This window comes from Equus asinus, chromosome 20 (assembly GCF_041296235.1).
Source record: "Equus asinus isolate D_3611 breed Donkey chromosome 20, EquAss-T2T_v2, whole genome shotgun sequence".
NCBI classification, from domain to species: Eukaryota; Metazoa; Chordata; class Mammalia; order Perissodactyla; family Equidae; genus Equus; species Equus asinus.
This window is the reverse complement of record NC_091809.1, coordinates 21,350,983-21,375,065: the sequence shown is the minus strand read 5'-3', so window position 1 is coordinate 21,375,065 and position 24,083 is coordinate 21,350,983. Positions and strand designations below refer to the sequence as shown.

At 39.6% G+C, this 24,083-nt stretch overlaps 1 long non-coding RNA gene across 2 annotated transcripts; it reads right to left on the bottom strand.

The window, feature by feature from the left end:
- Nucleotides 1–12,738: 12,738 nt before the first annotated feature.
- LOC106824489 (uncharacterized) lies at nt 12,739–15,887 on the bottom strand. 2 transcript variants are annotated; one of them, XR_006516939.2, is made up of 3 exons: nt 15,501–15,887; nt 14,339–14,421; nt 12,739–13,875 (listed from the first exon to the last, which is right to left on the bottom strand). It is a non-coding gene; the product is annotated as an uncharacterized lncRNA (long non-coding RNA). The 2 variants fall into 2 exon arrangements; XR_006516938.2 differs by having other exon boundaries at nt 13,358–13,875; nt 15,375–15,887.
- Nucleotides 15,888–24,083: the final 8,196 nt, after the last annotated feature.

Below are 24,083 nucleotides of genomic sequence, written 5' to 3'. Positions count from 1 at the left end.
AGGCCAACATCACCCTGATACCACAGCTAGAGAAGGACAACACAAAGAAGGAAAATTACTTGCCAATATCACTGATGAACATAGATGTAAAAATTCTCAACAAAATACTGGCAAAAAACATACTGAAATACATTAAAAAGATCATACAACATGATCAGTTGGGATTTATATCAGGGATACAGGGATGGGTCAACATCCACAAAGCAATCAGTGTGATACAGCACGTTAACAAAATAAGGAATAAAAAACATATGATGATTACAGTATATGCAGAGAAAGCATTTGATAAATCCAACATCGATTTATGATTTAAAAATCTTTCAATAAAGTGGGTATAGAAGAAAAGTACCTCAACATAATAAAGGCCATATATGACAAACCCACAGCCAACATCATACTCAATGGGGAAAAACTGAAAGCCATCCCTCTGAGAACAGGAACAAGACAAGGGGTCCACTCTCACCACTCTTATTCAACATACTACTGGAGGTTTTGGCCAGAGTGATTAGGCAAGAAAAAGAAATAAAAGTAATCCAAATAGAAAATGAAGAAGTGAAACTCACTGTTTGCAGATGATATGGTTTTATATATAGAAAATCCTAAAGAATCCATTGGAAAACTATTAGAAATAATCAACTACAGCAAAGTTGAAGGCTACAAAGTCAACTTACAAAAATCAGTAGCATTCCTATACTCTAATAACTAACAGAACAAGAACTCAAGAACACAATCCCATTTAAATTGCAACAAAAAGAATAAAATATCTAGGAATAAATTTAACCAAGGAGATGAAAGACCTATACAATGAAAACTATAAGACATTACTGAAAGAAGTCGATCATGACTTAAGAAAATGGAAAGGCATTCCATGCATATGGATTGGAAGAATAAATATAGTTAAAATGTCCAGACTACCTAAACAATCTACAGATTCAGTGAAATCCCAATCAGAATCCCAATGACGTTCTTCACAGTAATAGAACAAAGAATCCTAAAATTCATATGGGGCAACAAAAGACCCCGAATTGCTAAAGCAATCCTGAGAAAAAAGAACAAAGCTGGAGGGATCATAATCCCTGACTTCAAAATACACTACAAAGCCATTGTAATCAAAACAGCATGGCACTAGGACAAAAACAGGCACAAAGACCAATAGAAAAGAACTGAAAACCTGTAAATAAAACCACACATCTGTGGACAGCTAATCTTTGACAAAGGAGCTAAGAAGATACAATGGAGAAAGGAAAGTCTCTTCAATAAATGGTGTTGGGAAAACTGGACCCCCACACGTAAAAGAATGAAAGTAGACCATTATCTCTCACCATACACAAAAATAAACTCAAGGGGCCAGCCCCATGGCCGAGTGGTTAAGTTTGCGTGCTCCGCTGCAGGTGGCCCAATGTTTTGTTGGTTTGAATCCTGGGCGCGGACATGACACTGCTCATCAAACCACACTGAGGCAGCGTCCCACATGCCACAACTAGAAGGACGCACAACGAAGAATATACAACTATGTACCGGGGGGCTTTGGGGAGAAAAAGGAAAAAGAAATAAAAATCTAAAAAAAAAAAAAAACCTCAAAATGAATCAAAGACTTGAAGGTAAGACCTGAAATCATAAAACTTCTAGAAGAAAATATAGGCAGTAGACTCTTTGACATCGGACTTAAAAGGATCTTTTTGAATACCATGTGTACTTGGACAAGGGAAACAAAAGAAAAAATAAACAAGTGGTACTTCATCAGACTAAGGAGTTTCTGCAAAACAAAGGAAACCAGGATCAAAATGAAAAGACAACTCCTCAACTGGGAGAAAATATCTGCAAATCATATATCTGACAAGAGGTTAATCTCCATACTATTTAAAGAACTCACTCAACTGAACAACAAAATGACAAATGACCTGATCAAAAAGTGGGCAGGTGATATGAGCAGACATTTTTCCAAAGAAGATATACAGATGGCCAACAGGCACATGAAAAAATGTTCAACATCACTAACCATCAGGGAAATGCAAATCAAAACTACACTTAGAAAACACCTTGCATCTGTTAAATTGGCTATAATTACCAAGACATGGGGCTGGCCCCATGGTTAAGTGGTTAAGTTTGCGTGCTCCGCTTTGGCAGCCCACGGTTTCCTCAGTTTGGATCCTGGGCACGGACACGGCACCGCTCATCAAGCCATGCTGAGGTGGCATCCCACATGCCATAACTAGAAAGACCCACAACTAAAATATACAACTATGTACTGGGGGGATTTGGGGAGAAAAAGCAAAAAAAAAAAAAAGGAAGATTGGCCACAGTTGTTAGGTCAGGTGCCAATCTTTAAAACAAAAATGTAAACTGACTTCAAAAATGGAAACAAGAATAAGAAGAATATATACTAAGTACAAAAAGAACTAGTAAGAAACATGAAACTTTGGTAACAGCATTGTAATACTGCATTATTTGGGTGTGTCATGTAAGATAAGTCAAATAAGAAATAAACTAATCATATTAGGAAACAAGACTTAGAAAAACACACATTTAAAATCTGAGGAGTTAAGAGAAAAAACCAAAATATTAACTTTGCATTCGTAATATGAATACAAATGTGATTTAATTTTTTTCGAGGAAGATTAGCCCTGAGCAAACATCTGCCCCCAATCCTCCTCTTTTTGCTGAGGAAGACCAACCCTGAGCTAACATCTGTGCCCATCTTCCTCTATTTTATGTGGGACAACTGCCATAGGTGGGATGCATGTCACAGCATGGCTTAACAAGTGGCGCATAGGTCCCCACCCAGGATCCAGGCCAGCGAACTCCAGGCTGCCCAAGTGGAACGTGTGAACATAACCACTGCACCACTGAAACAGCCCTAAACTTATGATTTAAAAAATTGTTTTCTAGTTCTGGAAGGGCCTTGAAGCAATGATATTTAAGTAGAATTTAGCACAGGGAGAAACTGATGTTGATTTCTAAAAAGACTCAGGCTCTTTGGGAGAAATGTCTGACTCCAGATGTGGGGCAGGAATGTACAAAATGAACCTGCAACACCTTGTTGAGTCAGAAAATAAAGAACTCAAACCTCAGTGGGGTTGTGTCCAATGGAAGGAGCTTAAAGGTGCTCCCCCTAGATTAACTTGAACTTTCAAAAAGAATGATAATATAGTGATTGTAGTACCTTGAGACAGAATCCATGAGGATATAATAATCATAAGGTAGAAAAAAGATTAAAAAAAGGAGAAAAAACTGCTAAAGAATGAATGAACCAGAAAATCACCATTTGTTAATACTATAATACATGATCCAGGAAAGTATCAAAATGTCAGGAAATGAGATAGTACTGTAGCACCAAGCCTTCCCCCTCTGCGTACTAATTACTCTGCCTAAACTATAGTAAATTCAATTCCAATTGCTGCTACTAACAAAAAGCAGCTTACGTGTTCTTTTTTTCTAAACACTCCAATATTTTGAAGTTCTGGGAGACTGACAGGGCTCTGGGTGGAGGTGAGATGAGGTGGAGGTGCTTTTCTGTGGTGGTAAATTTTGTATTTATGGGTATTCATTCACTCATGCATTTAATGATCTCAGGTTCTCCTACGAATGCTTCTTATCTTCCTACTTGAATATAATGAACCAAACGTAAATAACTGACGCCCACAACCGGCACAGATTCACTCAGAGCTCGCCCAAACTGCTGGAATGCCCAGGCCGGGGAGGGACTGAGACGCTTGTCCTTCTGGAGATGGGGCAACAAAGGCTGCTTAGGAGGCATTTTGAAAAGGGGAGCACAGTGGATGGAAAGGCCCCGCAGACACTCCCTGACTGCACATCCCGATCCACCTTCTCCCTGGGACAGAGGCTCTGGACAGTTCCATTCCTTGCCGCTTCAGAGAGAGCCTGCGGGTCAAGCGGGGAGAGCAGGCCAGAGCAAGTGCAGTAGCAGAAGGAGGTCCCAAGTTGGGAGGGGTTAGAATAGACGCCACTGTGGAAGGTGTGGAGCCTGGTCCTGCAGGAAGAGGAGCGGTAGCTCAGGAACTGCCTGGTGTCCACGCAGATCATGTGTGGCTGTCCATTGACCCCGCCCATCCTCCTGGTCCTGCTAGGTTCGCCCTAGCCTGGGACCTCCAGACAGAGAAAGAGCAGCCAAGAGAAGTGAGCCAGCTGGGGGCCTGCACGTCTGTTTCTGGTCTCTGGGTGATGAGGGGAGGGGCAGATGGAGTAGGGAGGAAATGGGAACAGTGCTCTTCTTAAGCCAGAACAAAACTCCAAGTACCCACAGGCAGAACTCAGCAGATGGGCAAGGACAAGTCCAAGGAGCAAGGCAGAGCCAGGACCAAGGGCAGGACCAGGCGGGGGTTCCTGATGTGAAAGTGTTGGCAAGGGCTCCTCCCCCCAGCAGAGGTAAGGACACTTTTATTTCCCCCCCCTTTATGGATGAGTAAACAGAAACAGACCGATCAAGTACATGCCCATGTTTACCAAGTGAATTTTAAAAATGAGGCCACTGGAACTAAATCCTAGGTCACTTGGCACCTTGCAGCATCCTCCAGAGGATGCTTCTATATAAATATCAATCTAGGGGCAAAGGAGGGGAAAATAAAAGAAGTTTAAAGTGCTTTGGTGCTGATTGCTATTACTCCATTTAGACCCCCAAAGGCGGGGCATTTTACATTAAAAAAAAAAAAAAACCTTTAACAAAAACACAAATACTGCATCATTTCACTTATAGAAGTCCCTGCAATAATCAAATTAATAGAGAGAAAGTAGAATGGTGGTTACCAGGGCCTGTAAGGAGAGAACAGGGATGTATTGTTTATTGGATGTATAGACTTTCACATTTGAAAGTTGAAAAAGTCCTGCAGAGGTACTGCACAACAAAGTGCGTATACTTAACACGACTGAACTGTACACTTAAAACAGTTCAGATGGTGTATCTTTTGTGTTCTTTACCCCAATTTAAAGTAAAAGCCTTACTGTGAATTTTAAAATATATCTAGGAATTAAACACCTGCCAGGATATGATAGGATTTTTTTTTTTTTTGAGGAAGATTAGCCCTGAGCTAACGTCTGCTGACAATCCTCCTCTTTTTGCTGAGGAAAGCTGGCCCTGAGCTAACATCCATGCCCACCTTCCTCTACTTTATATGTGGGACGCCTGCCACAGCATGGCTTGCCAAGTGGTGCCATGTCCTGGGATCCAAACTGGCAAACCCCGGGCCGCCGAAGTGGAACGTGTGCACTTAACCGCTATGCCACTGGGCCAGCCCCTGGATATGATAGGATTTATATGTGAATGGGGTATACACACAGAATTGCCATAGGAGCCAGCAGTTTCACTACTGGGCATCTACCCAAAGGAATTGAAAGCAGGGACTTGAATACAGATTTGTACACCCATGTTCATTGCAGCATTAGTCACAGTAGCCCCGAAGTGGAAACAACCCAGGTATCCATTGACCTATGAATGTGGTAAATACGTATAATGGAGTATTACTAAGCTTTAAAAAGGGAGGAAATTCTGACATATGCTGTAACATGGATGAGCTTTGAAGACACAATGCCGAATGAAATAAGCCAGACGCAAAAAGACAAATATGATGTGCTCTGCTTATATGAGGAACCTCGAGAACTGAGATTAATAGAGATTCCCTGGGGTTGAGAGGTGGGGGAAATGGGCAGTTAGAATTTAATGGGTATAGTTCCAGTTTGGGAAGATGAAAAAGTTCTGAAGCTGGATGGTGGTGATGGTCACACAACAATGTGAGTGCACATGTCACTGAATAGTACACTTAAAATGGCCAATTTTAGCTTATGAATATTTTATCACAAGAAAAAAGTGAACAGGGGATTATTATTTTTAATTAACGGAGCTTCTCAAAGGCCATATATGACAAACCCACAGCCAGCATCATACTTAATGGTGAAAAACTGAAAGCCATTCCTCTGAGAACAGGAACAAGACAAGAGTGCTCACTCTCATCACTCTTACTCAACATAGTACTGGCAGTTTTGGAAAGAGCAATTAGGCAAGAAAAAGAAATAAGAGGGATTCACATTAGAAAAGAAGAAGTAAAACTCTGACTCTTTGCAGATTATATGATTTCATATATATAGAAAACCCTAAAGAATCTACCAGAAAAATATTAGAAATCATCAACAACTACAGCAAAGTCGCAGGGTACAAAATCAACGTATAAAAATCAGCTGCATTTCTAGACACGGATAATGAACTACTAGAAAGAGAAGACAAGAATAAAATCCCATTTAGAATCACAATGAAAAGAATAAAATATCCAGGAATAAATTTAACCAAGGAGGTGAAAGACATGTATACTGAAAACTATAAGACAGTATTGAAAAATCGAAGATGACATAAAGAAATGGAAAGAGATTCCCTGCTCATGGACTGGAAGAATAAACATAGTTAAAATGTCCACATTACCTAAAGCAATCTACAGATTCAGTGCAATCCCAATCAGAACCCCAATCACATTCTTTACAAAAAGAGAACAAAGAACCCTAAAATTTATATCAAACAACAAAAGAATCCGAATAGCCAAAGCATCCTGACAAAAACAAAGAACAAAGGTGGGAGTATCATAATCCCTGATGTTAAAATATACTACAAAACACTAGTAACCAGAACAGCATGGTGCTGACAGAAAAACAGATACACAGATCAAGGGAACAGAATTGAAAGCCCAGAAATAAACCAACACATCTATGGACAGCTGATTTTTGACAAAGGAGCCAAGAACATACAATGGAGAAAGGAAAGCCTCTTCAATAAATGGCGTTGGGAAAACTGGACAGCCACGTGCAAAAGAATGAAGGTAGACATTATCTTCCACCATTCACAAAAATTTACTCAAAATGGATTAAAGACTTGAATGTAAGACGTGAAATCATAAAATTCCTACAAGAAAATATAGGCAGTACTCTCTGACATCAGTCTTAGCAGTACCTTTTCAAATCTCATGTCTCCTCAGACAAGGGAAACAAAAGAAAAAATAAACAAATGGGACTGCAAAAGATTAAAAAGCTTCTGCCAGGCAAAAACCATGAAGAAAATGAAAAGACAACCCACCAACTGGGAGAAAATATTTGCAAATCATGTATCCAACAAGGGGTTAATTTCCAAACTACATAAAGAATTCATACAACTCAACAACAACAAAACAACCTGATCAAAAAATGGGCAGAGGACAAGAACAAATGCTTTTCCAAAGAGGATATACAGATGGACAAGAGGCACTTGAAAAGATGTTCGACATCACTATTAGGGAAGTGCAAATCAAAACTACAATGATAAAACACCTTATATCCAACAGAATGGCTATGATTAACAAGACAAGAAATAACAAATGTTGGAGAGGATGTGGAGAAAAGACAACCCTCCTCCACTGCTGGTCTGGATGCAAACTGATGCAGCCACTATGGAAAACAGTATGGAGCTTTCTCAAAAAATTAAAAATAGAAATACTATATGATCCATCTATCCCACTAACTAGTATTTACCCAAAGAACATGAAATCAACAATTCAAAGAGATTTATACATCTCTATGTTCACTGCAGCATTATTCAGCATAGCCAAGACTTGGAAGTAACCCAAGTGTCCATCAAGGATGAATGGATAAAGATATAAGATATCATATATATATAATGAACTACTACTCAGCTACAAAAAAGACAAAAATTGTGCTATTTGCAACAACGTGGGTGGGCCTTGAGAATATTACGCTAAGCATAATACGCCAGACAGAGAAAGACAAACACTGTATGATTTCACTCATATGTGTAAGATAAACACATGTGTAAGGAGAACACATTGGTGGTTACCAGAGAAGAAATGGGTGGGCTGAGGGCTAAAGGGGCACATATGTATGGTGACGGATAAAGAACAGACAATTGGTGGTGAACATGATACAGTCTATAACTGATATATAATAATGTACTCCTGAAATTTACACAATGTTATAAACCAATATGACTTCAATAAAATAATTTTTTTTTTTAAGATTTTATTTTTTTCCTTTTTCTCCCCAAAGCCCCCCGGTACATAGTTGTATATTCTTCGTTGTGGGTCCTTCTAGTTGTGGCATGTGGGACGCTGCCTCAGCGTGGTTTGATGAGCAGTGCCATGTCCGCGCCCAGGATTCGAACCAACGAAACACTGGGCTGCTTGCAGCGGAGCGCGCGAACTTAACCACACGGCCACAGGGCCAGCCCCCAATAAAATAATTTTTAAAAATATTTATACATCAGACTATGTGTTGTAGAGGCTGTTCAAATTTTCCTAGATTTCAGATTTATCAAAAGACGAATGTGGAAACAAGTACGCCTAGTCCAAACACCCCGTGCCTGGTCCATTCAATTATGCTGGAACTAGTGCAATTTAGTCTCCATCCTTTTCTCCTAGAGGCCCGTTTTGAAGCTCTATGGAGATATACAGTCACAGGAAGTTCAGATGAAGAGATAGGTGAGTATTCTTGCTTTTTTTTTTTAGTAGAAAGATGCTGTCTAAACACGATTATATTTATATACAGAAATATGCACATCATAGACATCTAAGAAAGTATCTTTCTACCTGAATGCCAATGTGTCAAAAATAAATGGACCCACAAAGACAAAACCAAATTCCCAGATAAAGTATTCCTTTGCATATATATGTGAACACAGGCCCTCTTGAACCAACATTCCCCCAGCGCTCCCCAGAATTGCCAGATCGGTGAGGATGGGAGGATGTGGGGGTTGAGTCATCGTCACTTCAACAATGTAAATTCTTTTCTGAAGACAAGTCACAAAGGTTACTTAGAAGGCTTTTGAAGAGGGAAGCTCAGTGGATGAAAAGACTCTGTGCACGTGCCCTCACAGCATCTCCCAGCTCAAATCTTTGCGGGAAATGAACACATGAACAGGCTGCGGGACCTGGCTGTGCTGGGCGGCCCCAGGGCTCCAGGGGAGGCCAGCAGTGCACGCCAGGACTCTGTAAGTGGGTCCCTCAGTGCCCTGGACCAAACACACGCTTTGACTCCCCCTTCAACCCCCACATTCTCCCCTTCCTGCAGGCCTCACCAAAGCCGGGCTGGACTGGACCACTACCACCATGGAAGTCTCCAAGATACGGGGAACAGGCGGGAGAAAAGCCCCAATGAACAAGGGACCACACTTCCGCTTCCTGCCTGGGGTCGGAAAGGGCGGAGCTTTGAGGCTCAGGCTGTCAGTCAAGATGGACCGCTTCAGAGTGAGAAATTCTACGAACAACCGCATGGTTGAAGATTGGCTGAGGTTGACTCATTGCAGGGCTGGAGGCAGAAACAGCCCTCGACAATGTTGAATCTAGAACCAGAGCTCTAGGCAGGGCTACGGGTGGAGGGCAGGGCCCTCAACCAGGGTGGTTGGACCTGGGAGTATTCATCAGTTTTTCTACCTGCTTCCCCCTCGCCTTCCTAGAGCCCTTAGAAAGGTTCTCCCATGATATGCCAGCCAATCCATGAAATGGTCTATTTCCTCCGTTCAATTAATCCCATCCTTAAAGTCTTTATTTCCCTTCTCTTTTTATGAATGTTGGACACCATGCTAAACTCTACTGATTCTTTTGCATTTTTAATGTAACATTTTCTATAAACTTTTAGTTTTTCTCTTTTTCAAATAACTGTTTTCACTTTTCTGATTTTACCATATGGTCCAAGGCCTCCATACTAGGGAATGAAATAGCACCCAGACCAGAAATTCTTCACTTAGGATGGGTTCTAAAGTTTCTCTGGTAACCATGTTTGCCGTGGACCTCAGTGGGTGGCCAGAGCAGTTAATAAAGATCTAAATCCTGATTTACTAAAACATTTTATCAAGAATTGTTTATGGACATTATCATATGTATTTTATGAATCTATTGAATTGATAACTATTTTGCTAGGTTAATGTTTAATCTGTTGTGGTACAAAATATTAAATGTCTACGTAACCAAAGGAGTCTGTTTTTTAAAAATAATTTCTGGATTTTCTCTCTTGCTCTCTCTTGGAACCCTATATTATATGCAGGTTTCATCATTTTCTTCTGGGATTTACTTTTTTTTTTTTTTTTTTTAAGATTTTTATTTCCTCCTTCTCCCCAAAGCCCCCCAGTACATAGTTGTATCTTCTAGTTGTGGGTCCTTCTAGTTGTGGCACGTGGGACGCCGCCTCAGCATGACATGAGGAGTGGTGCTAGGTCTGCGCCCTGGATCCAAACCAGTGAAACCCTGGGACCCTGAAGTGGAGTGTGTGAACTTAACCACTCGGCCACGGGGCTGGCCCCTGGAATTTACTACTTCTAAAGACATTAAAATCTTCAATCCTCATACAATGTAACTTGGCCTCTGGTATGAGGTACTGGATCCAACTTTTTCTTCTCTAAAGGCCAACTGCAGCGGTAGTACTCGACCTACTGATTTGAAATCCCACATTTATTAAACACTGTATTCCTGTATGTACCTATATTAGTCTCCAGACTCTTCTCTGTAGTAATATATTTACTTTTGCCCATATCGTACCCTTTGATTATAATAGTTTTATATTCTTTTAATATTTAGTGGTAAAAAATTACAGAAGCTACTGTTTGCTGCATCTTACCATGCTAGATGCCTAACAGCCATTACATTTATTATGCTCATAACTTCCCAATGAAGTAGGTACTATCATAATTTTCTCTTGTTTCTTGAAACAGATTTATTGATACAACTCACATAGCATACAGTTCATCCATTTATAGCTATATAACTCAATGTTGTTTAGTAAATGCACACACTTGTGGAAAATTTTAATTTTAGAACCACCACTTCATGACTTCAAAAGCAGCCTTTGTGTGTCAAAACCCTGATTGCCCTTCTCTCTTAAAATACAGGTGAACAAAAATCTCCTTTCTGTCTCAACAGACTTGTATTTTCTAGACATTTCATATAAATGAAGTCATACAATCTTTTATCACTAGCTTCTTTTCACTTAGAATGTTTTAAAAGACTCACTGTGTTGTAGCATATATGGCTCACATCATCTTGGCTTTTGGAGTTTGTTCACATGAATATGCCACTTTGCCAGCCACCGACTAACAAAGGCTGGGACCAAATCTCCATTTCTCTTGTACAGCACTTACTGAGGATGCTGTCACTAGAAGTGCCAGCAGCAGAATGAGGCTAATCCGCAGGAGTGACCTCAAGCACTACCCACAAGCTCTTAGACTCAGGTTACACTGACAAATTCTGATAGGACCCATAGGTCTTCTTTCAGATGATTAGGATCTCATCCAAGGCCAATCGTGACCTTACACTACACACAAATGTTCAGATTAACCTGCTGATCTTCAGTGTTGTTGCCAATAATTAAAGAGGCAACACATGGGCCAGATAACTACATATATATATAGTTATAAATATATACACACATATATATATATACCCAAAAGTGAACCACAACATGACATACTCCTCCACACATATAAACATGTAACACAAACGTGCAACGAATTCTTGTTCTGTATTTATTGTTAACCTTGACTTAGATTATCATACAGTGTTTTGATTAGGCCTCAAGAGTATGACATGAAGCAGCTGCACACCTGGTGGCCATACATGACATAACCCAAGGCTGCCTGAGCATCCGAGCTATGTGAATTTGTATCACTGAAGCTGAAATGAGGTGGCACTGGCCTGTGTCTACACACAAGGGTCACATTCAGGAACTGGCGGTGAGGGCATCAAGCACAGCAGATTATCCAGACCAGGTATATTCACATGAGTTTTTCTATTTCCACATCCATGAATAGAATGGAAAACACAGAAGCAGGTCATATCACCAGCAACAGCTGTTGTCTGATGCAGACAAATGATATGATTTTCCCAGGCTGTGGCATGGGGTATGCTGTGAAAGAGAGCATCATTCTTACCATCAGCCTATATGGCTTGAGGTTAACGGTCCTCCCCAGCTGGTAAGGCTTAAGTTCATCCACAAAGGTCACGAAATCAGGGTGTCACACAGTGTAGGTATAATCTCACCTTTCTCCCACTCATCCCAGGCTTGACACTGACTTTTTATCTGAAAAGATCAGGTGTAAGAGGGAAAAAGTAATTTTACAAAATTTACAAAGATGTGTTTTACCAACCGCCGTGGCTGATGTGACTCACTGTACATGAGTTCTCTGAGCACAGTACACAGTCAAGCAGTCACTGTCTTCACAATGCAAGACCATGCCAATCCAACAAGAGGATCGACGTAGTTAGAGCAGGATTATGTAAGCATTCTGTAGGTCCACTTTTAACCAGGCTGCAACATGCAAGGTGGAGGAACCAGACTGGCCTATCAGCAGAAAGAAAAATACATGAGGCACAGGAAGGTTGAGAGCCTAATCACAATGGCTTAAAATAGATCTGTGGAGCCACCCAGAATGCTATGCATCTCAGAAGAGCCTAAGAATCACACTCAAGGTAGCACTTCCTGAAAAACATTCGGGACTGTGAATCACGCCACATTTATTAAGGACGAGAAACAGTCCAATGGAAAACAATGATGATTCTACAACATTTCTTACGTTTATAAAGCTTTTCTCCAAAGTGAAACGACAAGTGGACATTAGCAGAAAAACAATTTTTGCACAACTCTTAATATCAGTTGGATTTCTCTCCACTGTAAGATTTCTCACATATAATACGTATTTCACTGAGGAAATAGGGAAGGGCTTTCCCTGTTTCTTAATACTATGGCTTCACTCTGAGTCCTTACATGCTGGGCTGTGAGGAGAACCTGATGGCTTTTTCATTTCTTACACTGGAGAGCAGCTCTCCAGCGCAGTCCTTTCATTTCTTTGGAGTGAATCCGGACTGCTAGGGCTTTGCCACATTCCTTACGTTGATACCATTTCTCTCCAGGGGAGTTCTTTCATGATTCCAAAAGGAAGTGGGAAATGGAAGGATTTCCCATCTTCCTTACATTTCTAAGCTTTCCCTCCAACAAGAGTACACTTGTGAGTGATAAAGCATGAAGAACTGGTATTTTCCCACATATATTACACTCAAAAGGGCTTCTGTCTACAATGGTTCTAAAAGGTTTAAGATTTGAGGAACTATCACAGACATTCCCATAAGTATCACATTTAAAAGGCTTCTCTCCACTGTGAGTTCTAAAATGTTTACTCCGATTTGAGGAAGTCGCAAAGGCTTTCCCACATTTGTCACACTGAAAAGGCTTCTCTCCAGTGTGAGCTCTTCTATGGTCAATAAGGCATGCATATCAAGCAAAGGCTTTTCCACATTCCTTACACTCATAAGGTTTCTCTCCAGTGTGAGTCTGCATGTGAACGTTAAGATGCACAGAAAGTTTAAAGCCTTTCCCACATTCCTTACACTTAAAGGGTTTTATTCCATTGTGAATCTGAACATGAGAGTTCAGGTATGAGAAGCCTTTAAAGGATTTTCCACATTCCTTACATTTGTAATGACTGTTACCAGCGCAAGTTTCTACATGCACACCAAAGCTCGTGATGTGAATAAAAGATCTCCTACATTCCATCCATTCATTGAGTTTTTCTCCGTTGTGAGTTGTAATTTGGGTCTGAAGGTAAGAGTGATCAGCAAAGGCTTTCCCACCATCACTGGATTCAAGGTCTTTCTCTTGCATGCTAGTTTTCCAGTACACAATATCTGGAGTTGGGCTCATGGCTCTTCCCAACTGATTCAACCTAGAAAGTTTCTCTCCAGTAGAGGTTTTCCTGTGCAGAGTAAGGACGCTTTTCCCATACTGATTATCCTCATGAGCGTTCTCTCCATTCTGAGTTCTGTGTGTCTTAAGACATGAATGTTCACTGAAGACTTTTCCACATTGCTCACAATCATAGTGTTCCCACTCATTGTGGATTCTTTCCTGTTGAGGGACAGAAGTATGATGATTCAAAGATTTCTCAAACCAATTAATCCTATCCACCTCAAAACAGAAACATCACTACAATGATGATTTCTATCATTTCCATTAAATTCATACACTTCCTACCATGATTTCCTTCAGCTTGAATGATGGAATCTTTCTACCAAAATGATATACCAGCTAGACTAATCTTAAAAGATTCCTGTACAGTTTCATGGAATTGTTTAACTCAGTGTTACATATGTGGGAGAGAGTCCTTGAGGAAATTCTGAAGCAACAACTTTCAAGCTAGGTTTAAAATATTCTCAAAGCCATCATATTCAGGATAACTCTCTCGAGACACTGCTCTCTCTTGGGTGAATGCCACTCATCTCAAATATCCATCACTTGTGCTCATGTTTGACCTAATGAAAATCCCAATCTTTCCTAAATGTGGAAAAGAAGTTTCTCCTTTCAAACTTACTCTTTCTATCCTTTTGGATCTTTTTTCCCCAAAAACATCCTGCTGAACTGCCAAGTCTTTGGTTTTAAGTTGAATTTCCCATTCTAAAATAAAAAAGAATAACAAACTGCAGGAATTTACAGAAAGAAATGTACATTAACAGAGTTAAAAACAGTAAGGCTCATTTGAGTTATTTCTCAAGGAAAGATACTAAACAAAAGGCAAGACAGATTTAAGTAATTTAGCTATGTCAAAAAGTTTACAAAGGGGCTGGCCTGGTGGCACAGCTGTTAAGTTCACACATTCCGCTTTAGCAGCCTGGGGTTCACCAGGTCGGATCCCAGGTGCAGACACGGCACTGCTTGGCAAGCCATGCTGTGGTAGGTGTCACAATCAGTGACTGAGGTAAAGATTAAAAGAAATAATTGCCATATATAACCTTGACTGAATCCTACAGACAAAAAAAAAAAATTGAAACAATGTGGAGAATTTCAATTTTTACATAGAGTAAATATTTGATGATATTCTTCTTCTTAATCTTCTTGGGTTGAAAAATAGTACTGTAGTTTTAGTAGATAATGTCTTTCAGAGAGATGGATTACCAAGTATTTAAAGGTCAAGTATCACGTCTGCAAATTTATTTTCAACTTACTTTCAAATACTGACCATGAAATGTATTTATCCATGGAGAGAGCAAACATACAAAATGCTAAAAACGAGTGAATCTACTACAACGAACACTCACTGTACTGGACGTTCAAATTTCCTGTAGGTTTAAGATTTTACAAAAGAAAAATGTGGGGAAAAACCACACTTAGTCCAAATATTCTGTTAACGGCAAACTGAATTATTCTAGAACTGGTGTCATAAAGTCTCCATCTTCTTCTCCTGGAGGCCCCCGTTTAAAAGCTCTGTGGGGATGGAGGGGCCTAGAAGTTCAGATGAAGAGACACCTGAGTATCTTTCCTTTCTTTAGATGAAAGACTTGTGGTCAACATCTGCTTATAATCATATGACACAAATATGCTCACCCTTGACACCTATGAAACTATCTTACCTTTCTATCCTCATGTAATGTTAAAAACTAAAGAACGCACCAAGACAAGGCCAAATTCTCCAGCGACACGTTCTGTCGCCCAGGAAAAGCAGCAGAGGCCCCCGAACCACTTTCCCCCGGACTCACAGCCACACGGCGGGGTCGCAGGTCCTGAGGACCGGAAGGCGCGGGGCCTGAGCAACGGGACTCGCACAGCGGAACTGCTTCTCCTTCTGGGGAAAAGTCTCGAAGGTGACTCGGAGGCTCTGACTAGGGCAGCGCAGGGGACGCCAACGCCCCGCACGGCGCCCTTCCCGCCCCGGCTCAGCGCGGGGCGCAGCGGCCGGGCGGACGAGCGGAGGCCCGGCCTCTCTACGGAGCCCCTCGGGTCCCGGGCCGCACCTGTCCTTTAACGCCCTCCGTGCGCCCAAGGCCTTCCCTCCACGGGCCTCACTGAGGACGCGGCCACCGCACGAGAACCGACGTGACCGCTCCTCGAGGCTTGAGTCCCGGGACAAAAATACCGCGCGAAGTGGTGTCGCAACGTCCGCTTCCTGCCTCTGGCCGTAAGGGGCGGGTCTCCAGGGCCCGGGCTGCCAATCACGTCCGTCCACTTCCGGCAGAGAACTCATAGTTCTCCCCGCCTGGGCGCCGACGGGCCCTGGGGTCGCTCGGCGCCGGGCTGGGGCGGAAACAAGCCCCGCGGCCCAGGTGGAGGACAGAGGCCGGCCTGTGGGCGGGGCTACGGCCTGGGGCGGGGCCTATCCCCGGGGGCGGGGTTGGAGGTGGGACGTTGCCCAGCGCGCGGTTTAGATACTGGCAGGGACAGTTGGGGGTGGGGATTCATGCCGCCCAGTGTTCATGAAAAGCTTTTGTACCCGCCTCTCCAGGTTCCTAGAGTCCTTCCAGTGATTCTCCAGTAATGATATGCCCGCCAATGCATGAGACGGTCTATCTCCTCCATTCTATCCATCCCGTGTTTAACCTTGATTTCCCCTTATTTCTTTTTGTTTACTTTGGACACCACGCTAAACTCTAAATCATTAATGCCTTTGCATTTTCAGTGTAATGACATTTTTCTGTAGCTTTCATGTTCTTTTCTTCTTCGAATATGTATTTCTTTTTTAAAAAATTTTTCCTATCTTACTATACAGTCCCATTTCATACTACAGTGTTAAAGAGCATGATACCAGGCATTCCTAATCTAGGAATGGTCCTACAATTTCTCCGGTAATCAGCTTTGCTGTGGGTTTCAGTGAGTGCCCTTTAAGGAGTTAGTAAAGGTCTTTTTAAATCCTGATTTACCAGTACATTTTACCAAGGAATGCTTATGTACATTATTAAATGTTTCATCCATCTATTGATAACTATTTTGCTACGTCAATGTTTCATCTATTGATATACAAAATATTTGATTTTTATGTAGCCAAGAAAGTCTATTTAATAAGATAATTTCTGGGTTTCCTGATTTGCCTTAAAAATGCTCTTCAAACTCTAGATTACAGTCAAATCTCCCAATTTCCTTTAAATTTTTTATTTTTAATGACACTTTAATCTTGAATCCTCAAAGAGTCTATTTTGGCATGTGGTGTGGTCAGTGGATGCAATTACTTTTTTCCTCCAAAAAGATGGTCAATTGTTACAGTATCATTTATTGATAAACTACACGACCTACTGATTTGAAATTCCACCTTTATTAAACAACAAATTCTTATAAGTACTGTATCAGTTTCTAGACTTTTCTGTGCCAGTAATATTTACTGATACCCATAGCATACTCTTTTGGTTGCAATAGTTTTATGTTATGTTTTAAGATTTAGTGGTAAAAATATAGTGGTACCTAATGTTTGTTGCATCTTAATGCTCCAGGTGCTTCAGAATCACTAAGTTTTTTATCCTCCTAATGATATAGCTACTCTTATGATTTTCTCTTTTCTTTGTGTTTTGGAACAGCTATGTTGAAAAGTAATTCATATGCCACACAATTTACCCATTTAAAACTATACCATTGAGTGTTTTTTATTATATTCAAACAGTTATGCAACCATCACAATTTTACAACATTTTCATTACTCCAAAAGTACTCTTTGACTGTCATAACCCCATTTTCCTACTCCATTAACATCTAAGCTACCATGAATTTCCTTTCTCTCTCTACAGATTTGTGTTTTCAATGCATTTCACGTAAATGAAATCATACAATCTTTTGTCAGTGGTTTATTTTCACTTCGTATGTTTTTCAAGGTTCATATGTATTGCAGCATATATCATTACTTTTTATTCCTCAAGGATATTCCACTGTATGAGTGTAATGCATTTTATTTGTCTATTATATGTTGATGGACATTTGGGTTGTTTCCACTTTGTGGATTCTATGAGTAATGCTGCAATGAAAATTCCTGTGTATCTTTTTGTGCAGACATATTTTCATTTCCCTTGGGTGTTGTGTTAGCCAAGGTTCTCTAGAGAAATAGAACTTATGGCCCTGGACCATATTGTAAGATCAGAAAGATCATTTATACATATAAAAATAATATAATGAAATTTATATAAATATATATCCAATGAAATTTATAAGGAACTGACTCTTGTGACTATAGAGGCTGAAGGTCTCGCAATCTCTTGTCCCCAAGCTGGAGACCCAGAAAGCCTGTGGTGCAGTTCAAAGGCCTGGAAACCAGACAGACAATGGCATAGGTTCCAGTCCATGTCTCACAGCCTGAGAAACAGGAGCACCAAGGGCAGGGGAACGTTATCCCAGCTCAACAGTGAGGCAGAGAAAGAGAATTCAACTCTCCTCCACCTTCTCATTCTATTCAGGCCCTGAATCAGATTGGATAATGCCCACTCACATTGGGGAGGGCAATCTGCTGTACTGAGTCTGACACAAATGTTACTCTCCTTCCAAAACACCCTCACGGTCACACCCAAAAAGAATGTGTTCCCAAATATTGAGACATTCTGTGATGCAGTCAAGTGACACATAAAATGAATGATCGCGGTGTCTATCAAGAAGTAGAATTGCTGGGACATATAGCAACTATATGTTTACCGTTTAGAAGAACTACCAGACTGTTTTCCAAAGTGGCTGCATCATTTACAATCCCACCACCTATGTATGAGGGTTCTAGTTTCTCCACATCCTTGCTAACACTTATTATTGTCTGTCTTTTACATTTTAACCATTCATTGATGTGAACCAATATCTCATTGTGAATATGATTTCCATTTCACTAATGATTAGTGATGTTAAGCATCTTTTCATGTGCTTGTGACCATTTCTATGTCTTCTATGAAGAACTGTCTGTTCAAATCATTTGTTCATTTTAAAATTGGATTATGTACCTTTTTGTTGTTGAGTTGTAAGAGTTATTTATGTATTTTGTGTATGGTCCTTATCACATACATGAATTGCAAAGATTTTCTTGCATTCCATGGTTGTCTCCACTTTCTTGAGTGTGTCATTTGTATTAAAACGTGTTTAATAAGTATCCTTTGGAATACAAAACTTCCTAATTTAGATGAAGTCTAATTTATCTATTTTTTCTTTGGTTGCAAGGTGCTTTAGCTATCAATTCTAATAAGCCATTGCCAAATGCAATATCATGAAGATTTTCACTTATTTTTTATTTAGCAATTTTATAGTTTTTGGACTTACATTTAGGTCTTTGATGCATTTTGAATTAATTTTTGTATATGGTGTAAGGTAAGGACCCAACTGTGTTCTTTTGCAGATGGATATCCAATTTTCCCACTACCATTTGATAAAAAGATTATTTTCTTTCCCCATTGAATTCTCCCAGCACCCTTCTCATAAATCAATTAAGTATATATGTGAGGGCTTATTTTTGGACTCTCAATTTTATTCTATTAATCTATGTCTAGTCCTTAAGCCTGTAACACACTGTTTTGATTACTGTAAATTTGTAGTAATTTTAAATCATCTGATAAGTTTGATTCAAAGAAAGAAAAAATAGGACAAATGGGAAACATAAAATAAGATGACTAAATAAAATCCAAACTTATTACAGTTACATTACTTATAAGTGCACTAAATGCTTCCATAAATGGCAAGGATTGTTAGTGTGGATTTTATAAATATCAAGATTAATGCCATGTAAGAATTTGAATTGAATCCTAACCCACAAGCATGAGAAAAATGTGAAATTTGAATGAGCTCTGTTAGTTAATATATTTATCATATAATAATATTTTATCAATGATAAGTTCTGGGCTTCAATAATGATGGTTAACAAGATGTTAACCCTAGGGGTAGCCCAGAGAAGGATACATAGGAACACACTGTCCTATATTTACAAACTCTCTGGATGCATAATTGTAATTCAACATCACAAAGTTTATTACAAATCCAGATTTTAAAAGTTTCACTTCTATTATAATTTTTAAAGAGACATCTAAAACCTGATACAGTAATATTGAGAAATAAAAGGAAAACAATATGCTATAGCTACATAAAAATCCATCAAAATAGATTTTAGTGGAATGCACATTCTTTTTTTTTTTTTTTAAGATTTTATTTTTCCTTTTTCTCCTCAAAGCCCCCTGGTACATAGTTGTATATTTTTAGGTGTGGGTCCTTCCAGTTGTGGCATGTGGGACGCCACCTCAGCATGGCTTGATGAGCGGTGCTATGTCCGCACCCAGGATCCAAACCGGTGAAACCCTGTGCCGCTGAAGCGGAGTACACGAACTTAACCACTTGGCCATGGGGCTGGCCCCAAGAATGCACATTCTTATGCATCAAAAGTTACAGATAATTTTGGAAAGGTTCAATTCACCAAAAAACTATAACAATTCTAAAATGGTATGCACCTAATAACATGACCTTACAAATACAGCAAACAAAAATAGAATAAATGAAAGGAGAATTAGAGAGCCAAGATTAAAGTGGAATATTTTAATACAGCACTCTCTGGACTAGATAGTGCAGAGGAACAAACATTCAACAGCCATCAAAGACTGGAGCAAAACAAGGAACAAGCTGGACCCATAGACTCATATAGCACTACTGATTCTAAGGATAAAATACACATTCATTTCAAGCTCACATGGGACACTTATGAAAACTGAGCACAAACAGGCCCAGAAAGCATTTCTCAAGCATTTCCAAAGATTAATACAATTGTCTAAGTACAATGCAATTCAGTTAGGAATCAATAACAACAACATAATAAATACATGATATGTTGGAAATACAGAAACACATTTTGAAAGAAACTACCTGTCAAAGCACAAACTGTAATAGAAAATAGATATTTATAACTGAAAAGTCAAAAAAAAAAAAAACTTCGTAACCAAACTGTGTTGGAGATTCAGCTACAGCAATATAAAGATAGTCAAAGCCTAAAATGATTACATAGTAGGAAAGAAAAAAGTCTGAAAAATAATGGGCTGTGCATTTCATTTTAGAGGTAGAAAAAGAACAACAAAATATAGTCATGCATTTCTTAATGATAGGGATACATTCTGAGAAATGCATCATTTTGTCATTTTGTCCTTGTGCGAACATCACAGAGTGTACTCACACAACACTAGACGGTACAGCCTACTACACACCTAGGCTATATGATATTAATCCTATGGGACCACCTCTACATATGTGTGACCACATATGTCATATATGTGGTTCATCATTAACTAAAATGTTGTTATGCAGTGCATGACTATAAACACAACAAAACTAGAATGAAAGTAAAAATAAAGATAACAAAAATCCACAAAATAAAACGTTCAATGGATTGAAATGTGTCCCCTCAAGATTCACCTCTTGAAGCCCTAATCCACGAGGTCATGGTAGTTGGAAATGGGGGCTTGAGAGGTAACTAGGTTTAGATGAGGTCATGAGGGTGGGACTCCCAAGATGGTATTAGTGCCCTGATAAGAATTTGTAGCCAAATTCAGTGGGTTTGTCTCTCGGTCAGTGCAGAGCCAAAAAGCACAGCCAAGGCAGAAGTAGGTGAAGAAAAGTCTTATTGCTGTGCAAGCAATGGAGAACAATGGGGAGAGCTCCCAAAGCAGTGTCTCTCTGAGGTCAGTGCTGGTGGAGACGTTATACACGAGGGAGCAGAAGATACAAGGTTTATTTGTAACAATTGTGTACCAACTGTGTTCATTTAAGGCACATGTGTAGCTCGTATACATGTTGTTACATACACCCCATGATCTAAAACTGGCTGTTTGGACCCTCCCAGAGGAGGAGAATTTAGGATGCAAATGCGTTAAGGTAACTTTAGGATAACTGGTGCTGGACCAATTGCCAGAGGTCCTCCTGCAAATGTGTGAGTTTCTCTGCAAGATACCACATCTGAAAAATGGGGACAGTAACTTCTGAAATAGAACTCATAGTTTCTTCTTGTCTGAAAAACATATGAGCTGTTAGTCGTTGGTTGTTGATCAGATCCTCAGTAACCCTTCTTTTGCCTGGTTCCCTGGTTGCAACACCAGGGAGCTTGCTGGCTTTCTCTGCCATGTGAGGACAGAGAGAAGGCATCATCTACAAGCCAGGAAGAGAGCTATTGCTAGGAACTTACCTTGCTGGCATTAGATCTTGGAATTCAGCCTTTAGAAAGTGAATTTTTGTTGTTTAAGCCATTGTTTCTATGGTATTTTGTTATGGCACCTGAGGCTACTAATATAGAACACAAACCAGATATACAGTAGATTAATCAAAGCAATTTTCTTTGAAATGAATTAACAAAACCAGATAAATTCTGGCAGGATTAATATAAGAAAAATGAAGAGTCACGAGAAAATGAGAGTAAGAATGAAAAAGGGGATACAAAAGGTATATACTTACAAAAGCCACAAATACTAAAAAGATAAGAAACTATAAATTTTAAAATAGGAAACTTCTTGTAAAACATAACTTGCCCAACTGACTTAAGATATATTAAAAAACTTAGCAGTCCTACAAATGTAAAGAAATTTTAATCCTTGCTTTTTTTTTCTGCTTTTTCTTCCAAATCCCCCCCCCCCCCCAGCACATAGTTGTATATTTTAGTTGTGAGTACTTCTAGTTGTGGCATGTGGGATTCTGCGTCAGCATGGCCTGGTGAGTGGTGCCATGTCCACTCCCAGGATTCGAACCAGTGAAACCCTGGGCTTCCCAAGCAGAGTACGTGAACTTAACCACTCGGCCATGGGGCTGGCCCCTAATCCTTGCTTTTAAATTATTCCAAAATATGAAAACAAAACTAATAACAACAGCAAGAACTAATCCAGATTCAGATGATTTTGCCAGGAAATTTTGACCTATATAAGAGAAACAACTCTTCTAGTACAGAAATTAAGAGTTTAGAAATGGGGGAGATACTCGTATCTTTATATAAAAACCAGGGAAGAATAGAGTAAGAAAAGAATACGACATGCCAATCTTACTCAAAAAGACTTGTAAAAAACTTCTGTAACATATCAGTGCATAGAATACATTTAGGTATAAAAAAAGATAATCAAGGCTGGCCTCGGCGGCCTAACGTTTAAGTTCAGCATGCTCCACTTCGGTAGCTTGGGTTTGGTTCCCAGGCACGGACCTACACTGTTGGTCAGTGGCCACACTGTGGCAGTGGCCCACATACAAAATAGAGGAAGATTTGCCACAGATGTTAGCTCAGAGTGAAATTTCCTTAGCAAAAAAAAAAAAAAAAAAAGAAGGAAAAAGAAAAGATACTTCATTATGTTGTTCAGTTTTTCTAGAATTATAAGGTTGCTATAACATTTGATATCAATTAACTCACTATATTATTTATTTATTGATTTACTCAAATTTAGATGTCTATCATAGGCAGATACAGTTCTAGAAACTTGAATGAGATCAGCGAACAAATATGATCATCTCAGAGGAATCAGGGGAAAGCATTTAATAAATTCAGAAGGCAATTGTGAGAAAGCAAATTCTCAAACTATGAAAAGTAGGATAAAGACTAAATCTTATAAAATCTACAACAACAAATACAGTGAATAGTAAAAATGGAAGGCATATCCCGTCAGCATTAGGCAGAAAACAAGGATGCTGCTTTTACTAACTCTAGTCATTAAACGGGAGGTCAGTAAAGCAAGGAAAACATAAATTTTTTAAGTGTTGAAATGGAAAAATTAAATAACCATTAATTACAGAAGATATTATTGCCTCTGCAGAAAATTCTCAAGAATATTTTAAACATCAATATTTTTAAGACAGTTAACAAGGCTGCTAGATAAAATTCAGTATACAAAGATCAACTGCATTTTATATATTGACAATCAGAGCAACTTAATTTAAAAAGTGTACCATTTACAAGTAAGAAAATTACAAAATGCTTAAGAATAATCTAATCAAAATATGCCGAGTGTTTTTTGGAGAAAATTGTAAGATACTGAACTCCTTTGAGGAGAATTTATTTTTTTACCTTGTCTTCATCTTTTTTTTTTTTTTTAAAGATTTTATTTTTTTCCTTTTTCTTCCCAAAGCCCCCAGGTACATAGTTGCATATTCTTAGTTGTGGGTCCTTCTAGTTGTGGCATGTGGGACGCTGCCTCAGCGTGGTTTGATGAGCAGTGCCATGTCCGCGCCCAGGATTCGAACTGACGAAACACTGGGCCGCCTGCAGCAGAGCGCGCGAACTTAACCACTCGGCCACGGGGCCAGCCCCCTTTGAGGAGAATTTTTAAAAATGGGGAGAAATACTTTGTACATGGATTGAAACTCCAATACAGAAAACACTCCAATTCTCC